The sequence below is a fragment of the Dromiciops gliroides genome, chromosome 1, assembly GCF_019393635.1.
Source record: "Dromiciops gliroides isolate mDroGli1 chromosome 1, mDroGli1.pri, whole genome shotgun sequence".
NCBI lineage: Eukaryota > Metazoa > Chordata > Mammalia > Microbiotheria > Microbiotheriidae > Dromiciops > Dromiciops gliroides.
The window spans coordinates 393982073-393988660 of NC_057861.1; positions in this window are offsets into that span (position 1 = coordinate 393982073).

The following is a 6588-nucleotide window of genomic DNA, read 5'->3' on the forward strand; positions in this document are numbered from 1 at the left end:
CCATTTAGTATTACTGGACAAATACACAGAAAATATAATCCAAGGCACTTTATAAGTGGCAAATGAGTAACTGAAGGAATTTTAAATGGTTAACTTTTGATAGAGTATACAGTATGTCAATGTCAAAAGAAGTATGGCCTTTGAAAAAAATCAGTCTATACAGTCCTTCAACTTCAATTTCAGGATCTTAAATGAAATTGGCTAATTCAATTTAAAAAGCATTTACTAAGCACCAATTATGTGCTAGGTACTGTGGTTACAAAGTCAAAAATAAACAGTCCCTATCTTCAAGAAGCTTACATCCTGCTGGCTGATTCAAAGCCACCTCATCACTAGTTTTCAGGATGAAAAGGGACACTTAGAATTAATTTGGCTCAGGTCAGAAGTTTGAGGACACCAATATCTGAAGCACAGCTTAGCCAAAGAATCTGCCCCAGAAGAAAGAACCACAGAAAGAAAATTTTTCTTCAGTAGGGCATTTACTTCAAAAAGAAGCCTACTGGGGCATGTATAACCTTGTGACTCTTAATAGTGAGTGGAAATGTATTATTAAGATGAAATGATCAAAGGAATTTAGACTGTGAAACTAGCTGTGAGAATAGGTCTAAATAGATTTGTTGTGAGTCTAAAGTTCAAAAAGATCATATTTTTTGTTTTCTTTTGATGTTGTTTTCTTTGATGTCTATTTTGATATTTTTTGCTTATGGTTGATGATAGGAATTGACCATGCTTCTGCAAATATATTTGTCTTTATAAAAATAAAACTCAATCAGTTTTTATTAAACGGCTACTACGTGCCAGGCACTGTGCTAAATGTTGGAGATAGCAAAAAAAAAAAAAAAAAAAAGCAAAAGACATTCCATGCCTTCAAGGAGTTTGCAATCTACTGGAGAAATAATGAGCAAACAAATATGTATAAAGAAGCTATATACAGGATCAAAAGGAAATAATTAACTGAAAGAAGGTACTCAAATTAAGATGACATGGGAAAGGCAACTAGATGGTGCAGTGTATTAGAGTGCTGGGCCTGGAATCAAGAAGATTCATCTTCCTGAATTCAAATCTGGCCTCAGACATTTACTAGCTATATGACTCTGGGCAAGTCATTTTGCCCCATCTGCCTCAGTTTTCTCATCTGTAAAATGTGGTGGAGAAGGAAATGGCAAATTATTCCAGTATCTTTGCCAAGAAAATCCCAAATAGAGTCACAAGGATTTGGACACAACAGAAAAGACACAATAACAACAAGGGTAAAGGCTTCCTGTAGAAGATAGGATTTTAGTTGGTTGGGACTTTGAAGGAAGCTAAAAAGTCAAGATGAAGAGGGAAGCATTCCAGGCATGGTATATATAGAAAAATGCCTGGAGCTTAGAGATAGAATGTCTTGTTTGTGAACAGCAAGAAAGTCAAGTATCATAGAGTACCTGGACAGGAGTAAGGTGTAATAAGACTGGAAAGGTAGGAAGAGGCTAGGTTATAAAGGGCATTGGACACCAAAGGAATTTTATTTGATGCTGGAGATGGGGAACCACTGAAGTTTATCGAATATAGAGCACAATATCATTAGACCTGCACTTTAAGAAGTATAAGAAAGGAAATTAGGTGATACAGTGGAAAGAGCACCAGCCCTGGAGTCAGGAGGATGTGAGTTCAAATCCAGCCTCAGACTCTTGATAAATGTACTAGATGTATGACCCTGGGCAAAGTCACCTAACCCCATTGCCATCCGAAAAACAAATGTAAAAAAGTACACTAAAAAAAATTTCATATTTACAAAACAAGATTTGAAAAGTGCTTTACATACATTATCATTCTGAACCTCCCTACAATCCCATGAGGAAGGCCTATCAGGCTTTGTCTTTGTTTTATGAATGGGCAAACTGAGGCTGTAAATGAGGAAAGATGATTTGTCTTCAGCATCAAGTAAATATCACCACAGACTACAGAAGGTCTCTAAGTTACCTTCCAAATCTGAGATTCTGTGAAATAGTCTTGCTTGTCTTGGTAGATTATTTCTTTATAAATTCTCAGTGTTTATAGGACAAAATATAAACTCACCCTTCACACTCCATCTCATCCTACCTTTCCATCCTCATTTCATAACTATTGCCCTTCATATTCTAGTCCAATCAGACTGCTAGCCTTTACTCAAACTCAATACTTAATCCCCTACCTCCATGCATTTGTTGTTGTTGTTGCTGTGTTTTTTTTGTGAGGCAATTGGGGTTAAGTGACTTACCCAGGGTCACACAGCTAGTAAGTGTTAAGTGTCTGAGGCCAGATTTGAACTCAGGTCCTCCTGAATCCAGGGCTGGTGCTCTATCCACTGCATCACGTAGCTGCCCCTCTCCATGCATTTTTACAAGCTGTTCCCCATGCCAGGAACATATTCCTTCCTCCCCTCCATGTCTCAGAATCCTTGGCTTCAAGGCTCAATTCAAGGGCCACATCCTTTCACTTTGCCTGGTTCCTCCCCTTCCCCACTTGTTAATACCATACTCTTTCTTGCCTCATTTTCCCTTTTGTTGGACTTATTTTTGTACATTGGGTCAGTACCATAGAAGATTAGCCTGAGGGCACAACTATTTCATTCATGTCCTTGTATCTGCAGTGTCTTGCACAGATGTAGTAACAATTTTTTTTTTCTTCTGGGAAGCTCCTCTGGTTGGCATTTTCACAGCCTGGTCCATTCCTGGCTTGATAGCTTCTTTCACATACTCTTCTCTCTGACTATGATCTAGGCCTATTTATTATTCTACACACACAACATCCTATCTACTATCTCTAGGCTTTTACACTGTGTTTCACATCTGGAATTCACTCCCTTCCCATCTCTGCCTCTTGAAATAACTGGTTTCCTTCAAAATTCAACACAAGGGAGACCTTTTACTTAAAGTCTTTCCTGGTCCCCACAGATGCTGCTGCACTTAATCCCACCATAACATGAAATAATTTGTACATATTATGTTTTTGCTTATATGTGTCTCCCCTGTGTAAACTACTTGAGGATTGGAGTTCTTATGTTTTGTTTAGCACAATGCCTTGCACTGGCAAGTGTTTACTAACTTCTTGTTGACTGAATAATGAATGTTTGCTGAATTGAATAAACATTTAATGTGTTGTCAGTTAAAAGCTCTAGCCAAAAAAAAACCTATTAAAACATCTCCGTAGCATCTCCAAAAGGAGTTAGCTCACAATCAATTCAGCTTCATCTTATTATCTAGTTGCTTCATCCAGTGGAGGTACAGAGATCAGAGCCTTATATCCCCCTTTCTTGACATATGTGACTCCATTTTAAAGCTAAAACAATTATGTCCACTTCTCTGAATCAGGACTCACCATTCCCCACATCAGAGAAAAATAGTTTGTCCTGCCTTTCTTGTAAAGCCAAGAATAGAGGGAAACAAGTTTCTGTGCTCTGTTTGTAAAGCTAACTAGAGATTAAAAACCAGTATTTTTTTAAAGCAAAAAAACCCACCACAGTCATCTTATTTTGGGGATTAAAGGGTGATGTTTCTTCCTTATGAATTCTCTTGTAGGTATTTGTTGCTGAATAAAATTTCTTTCAACTTGAAAAAAATTGGGAGCTGTGGTTCTTGTTACAATAATATCAAGTACAGATTTTCTATTCTGTATTATATTTGCAAACTAAAGTGTGAATAATCCGAATACCTAATACATTTGATCCTGAATCATGGGAACTATGTGAAATGTCTCCTTTCTGACTATTTTTAGGAGCAACCCAATCCTTATCTCTAATTTTTCCTTTTTGAACTTTCTCATTTGTACTTGTTTCTTTCCACTGCCAATACTCTTGCACTGATGCTAATTATCCCACACCTGTATAATTATGTTACATTCCTAACTGGTCTTCTTACCTTTAGTCCCTTTCCCAAACTAATCCTAAACATTGCTGCCAGATTAATTATGTTAAAATATCTATATGCCTCATACTGTGCCACAACTGTACTGAAAAATCTCCAGGGAGAATTATTATGACAGTCATTGAATTATTCCATGAAGCCACGCTTATACCAAGCAATAGTCTGTAATTATGTATTTTCTTGATCAGTAAATATTAATGTTAAGCTATATAGACTGATGGTCAAGGTCTTCCGTATTCTGCCTCAAATTTACTCATATTGTTTTCCTCCTTTACTCTCTCTCTCTCTCTCTCTCTCTCTCTCTCTCTCTCTCTCTCTCTCTCTCTCTCATCTATCCTATAAGGCCAAAATTCAATCCCATATTCTCCACCGTCTTCCCACTCTTTACTGGTTGCTGAAGAATCTCTTACTGTCTGTTCCCTTATTTGGATCCCCTTCAGTCTTGAAATGTCCCTTAAATGTTCTATGCTCCTTCCTGCCACTGTGCTTCCTGGAATGCCTGATCTATCATTAACAAACTTGCTTTCATCTTAAAACTTTTCCATTTTTATTCCTTCCAACTTCTGACACTCACTGAGATCTAGGTCCCTCCTGATGATATTGTAACCCTGGCCACCCTTTCCAATACTGGTTGAGCTTTCTTGAATATACCCCTCTCCTCGTTCTACTGACTGATTCTGGTGCATGAGTTGGAAAACTCCTTGTTTCCTGTTTTCCCAACCTCTTAATTATCCCTCTACAACTCAGAAATCTCTCTTCCTTTGAGGTTATTCTTATTTATCATTTAATCCAGATCTAGATCCTATTAGCCATTATTTATCAATCCCCAGGACATTTTTCTCCCTTTCTAAATGAATTCGGTTCACTGGCTCCTAGTCTTTCTCTACCCCTACCTCCTCATCTCATATTAGGATACTTCAAGAAAGATAGATAGATAGATAGATAGATAGATAGATAGATAGATAGATAGATAGATAGATAGGTAGATAGGTAGATAGTCTTTTGGTTCCCTTTGTTCTGTTACCCCATAAAGACCCTGTCCTCGGTTCCCATCTTTGGGTATTCCTAGCTTCTTGCTTTGCTATACCACAAGCCTGATTAAAGAACTTATCTTCGCCTATATTGATTGTTTCCTTAATTTACATGTTAACATATAGGGGCTCTGTCTGGGATTTGAAGACTCTGTGTCCAGCCAGCCACCGTTTTTGACCTCCAGACACTTGGCACCAGCAAGAATCTTTTGTGTTCCAATTTGGACTCAAAATTCAGAGGCCTGGCCTGGGTAAGGGTCTCTCAAATTCAGAACTCATGTCCTTTTCACTTGATTTCCTAAAAGCTCTTTGATCAGGGGTCTGGTTATGTCCATGGATGACTTCATAACAGGTCCACTCTGACAGGTCCCCCCAAAAGGGGATGGCTGAAGTTGTATTTTTGTTTTTTTGTTTGTTTGTTTTTTTGTTTTGTTGCAGGGCAACGAGGGTTAAGTGACTTGCCCAGGGTCACACAGCTAGTTAAGTGTCAAGTGTCTGAGGCTGGATTTGAATTCAGGTACTCCTGAATCCAGGGCCAGTGCTTTATCCACTACGCCACCTAGCTGCCCCACTGCAGTTTGTTTTTTGTTTTTTTTAAGTGAGGCAATTGGGGTTAAGTGACTTGCCCAGGGTCACACAGCTAGTAAGTGTTAAGTGTCTGAGACCGCATTTGAATTCTGACTCTAGGGTTGGTGCTCTATCCACTGCACCACCCAGCTGCCACCTGCAGTTTGTTTTTATGGACCATATGTGGCCACTCTGACAGGTCCTGAAAGGACAGTTGTCAGGTTTTTGTTTTTGTTTTTGTTTTGCTGGGCAATGGGGGTTAAGTGCCTTGCCCAGGGTCACACAGCTAGTATGTGTCAAATGTCTGAGGTTGGATTTGAACTCAGGTACTCCTGAATCCAGAGCTGGTGCTTTATCCACTGCGCCACCTAGCCGCCCCTCAGGTTTTGTTTTTAAATCATGTACTACACGTACTTGGAAAGTTATCAGAATTCAAGTCAGACCCACAACACTGATGGCCACAGTGGGGTCTCTCTCCTTTTGGATAAAGCTGTAAACTATGGGGGGGGGGACACTCATGTTATAAATTCTTTAAGGTTCAGGTAAAATATGGGACCTTGATTTTGATATTCCTCTTATTGTTAGCAAGATCAGAACCATAGGGTTTGAGGTGGTTTTTATCAAATGGAATAGTTATTGGGGGAGTAGAATTTGAGAGACTGTACCAATTTGTACTGAAATCTGTATTGTATTGAGATTTTAATAGGAACATCTGAGAAATCTCTACACCCAAACCTGAGAAGAAAATCTACTGGAGAAGTACTCTGGAGACAAGACATCTTCCAGACTGCCCCAAGAAAAGTAGTTCCAGAGACCAGACAGTTATATGGAACATCTGAGATCCAAGATGAAATTGCTAACTGAATGGACACTGGGAGTGTGTTACTGAAATTACAAAGAGACTTGATATTAGCTAATGCTGTTGACCATGCTTGATGTAGTCTTGGTAGTCATTGAGAGTTGTACCTTGTGTTATACCTGGAGGTTGTTATAGAATTTTCCAAGGAACAAAACCAGTCTTGAAGGGAGGCTGTGCAGGGTATTTCTGAACAACTGGCTGTAACTAGCAAAATGGCTTGGGAAAACAGGATGGCCCTTGATAAGAT